The following is a 2,619-nucleotide window of genomic DNA, read 5'->3' as shown; positions in this document are numbered from 1 at the left end:
ACATCCTGAAAAAATTAGTGGTACAAAGTTTTCAACCAATTTGTTTTGAGATGCTCATAATTTCAGAGATTTAGAAATAACTTTTGATTTACGGAACACAGGTTCTTGTACCAAATATGAACAGTGGCTCTTGCGTCGGGCAAGCAAACTAAACCTTGACCCTGGCAAAGTACTTCCATATTCTTTCACAACAGCTTACAATGCTATGGTTTTAGAAATATGAATTCTTGCAGAACAAATAATAGATTAGAGCAGTGATAACACAAGCCTGTTTTTTACTTTCCCAGTAAAGATTGTCTCAACACAGGAACACAAAGGCCTAACAGGAAACACCTAGATTTATATCAGCTGTCCTTTCGTGCATGTTAAGATTCACAATCCTGTAATGTCTTACATTTTTGCAAGTAATGCTGCTTTAATACTATTGTTACTTTCGCACACTCTGTGGAACAGCTTGCCTTGATCAGAGTGAAAGTGAGTTACTGTTATCAGGCACAGGAGGTCAGGTGAAGTCCTCAATTGCCAACAAAGAAAGTTTGAGTGTATTGTTTCTGCAGTCTTGACCTTGTTTGTTTTTGGTGTTATACATATAACATAAAAAGCGCCATTTCCAGTGCAGAGGAGTGTTGTGGCTGTCAATTACTGACCTCATACAACACAACTTTATTAATACTGATCACACTCTCAGTATGGAAAACTATTTGAATTTGGATCTTCTAAAGTGTTATTTGGCAGGTCTACTCAGATATTGTGTTCATGGCAACTTTCTCTGCAGGCGGAATATCCTTGGAAGATCAACAGCTCTGCCACTTCAAATAGATTATAGAAGTCATCAATGTTTACTCATTTTCTTTCAATTCTTTATGTAAACTTTCCAAATAAATAAAATTCTCCAGAGTATTGTGCTAATAAACATTTCAGCATGTTGTTACCTTAGTAGCATTAACACAATTTCAAATGTGAATTTCATTTCCTTGCAAACATATTGGGGCGCTGGGTCAACTTCTTATTTGCGGCTAGCTTTTACAGGGGTGTATATATTATCTTGGTGTGACCGGGTCTAAGGCATATAATGGGGCTAAAGCAGACCCATAACCTGGCATAGGAGGAAAATGGCAGAAAAAAGTATGAAACAGACAAGCTAATGATATGGCCCATTACATGGGGAGAAAAAGGAAAGGTGTGTAAGAATGGAGTACGGATAGGGCATCCCATATGTGTGTTTGTACCTGCTACACCAAACCTGCTACAGAAATCCTACATTTTTTGATTGTTTTGGCTAATACGGAACACACACATGGTTACAGAAATATCAACAGTCAAAAATATAATAATCACCAGCTATATAAATTCTTGAGTAGATTGAGAACAAATACTCAATGGAGACACTGTAAGAATGGCTGGGACTGTTTGGAGGTCAGCTCCAGACCACCAATTCAAAACAATAGAAGCTCCGGGTCAGAGTGACAGATTAACACTCAGCTTTGTGTTCTCTGTACAGTCTTTCTGGACAGTCACAATCACTTACCTCCTCTGTCTAGGGAGTGTCATACACCTCGCTGCTGCAACGCAGCTTGGGCAAAATAACCCATAAGCCCAATCATAACAGAGAGCCATTTGGTCCACGACCTGTGCTCAGTAAAGGACGCGACACAGGTTGTATTTTTCCTCCAAACACGAAATCCCACCTCGTTATTTCTTCTTTTTTTACGTGTTTTCCGCCTCTGCACTCCTCAACACGCAGACCCTCCGGCTGATTTGAAAGGGCTCTGAGCATTTTACAGCAGGCGGAGGGTGAGCAGGCAAGGAGGCAGCGACCATCCCTCACCACCCTCGTGACCCCATGTCACCCAAAAACACAGCACTGTACCTGATAAATTCAAGTCAGGACTACTTGACAAAGTCATGTTTGTCGTCCTTCCTCTACTTTCCTGTCTGATGTCATCATCACAGACCAATTGTTGCTGTTAATGTTGTCTATTAATAAAGGACAACAAGGGGATCTAATGGGACTGACAGGACATTAATGTCGATTGTTGTGTTAGATAAAAGAGTTCAAGAGGAAAAAAATATTTGTTGATATCTCATGAATGAGAGATTCAAATGATTTCCTCTTTCTGTGTGGGATATACCTATTGTTTCATTTGTTCTACACCTACTCATAATCTTTTACATCAATGATTTTTCTATGATTGCTATTTGTTATTATACTATCCTTACGTTTACATGTGTATTTTATGGTTTTTGTGTCTTTGAAATGACATAAGAAGAATGAAAACCATTCTGGTATTCTTAGTTTTTTGAATCTATAATCAATCAAAATACTTCATGTGAAGTCCATCTTCAGATGGTAAGAACTATTAAACCCCCACAACACACACAGTCATGTTATCTGTGCTGCTAAAGTAGGTTTGTGGTGTAACATTCCTGTCAGTGTCTAATTACATGGCACTGGTACAAAGTGTCCTTTAATTATTAGTCGGACACACACACACACAAAGACTCTCAAACACACAGGCCTCTGCATAGAAACACTTGCGCTCACGCACTGATGGTGGTGGACAAAAAATTACACCTGCACTTATGCACTCACCTATGTGCACTCACATACACACACAC

This window comes from Morone saxatilis, unplaced genomic scaffold (assembly GCF_004916995.1).
Source record: "Morone saxatilis isolate NCDOM2014 unplaced genomic scaffold, NCSU_SB_2.0 Contig5, whole genome shotgun sequence".
NCBI classification, from domain to species: Eukaryota; Metazoa; Chordata; class Actinopteri; family Moronidae; genus Morone; species Morone saxatilis.
Note: the sequence above shows the minus strand (reverse complement) of the source record.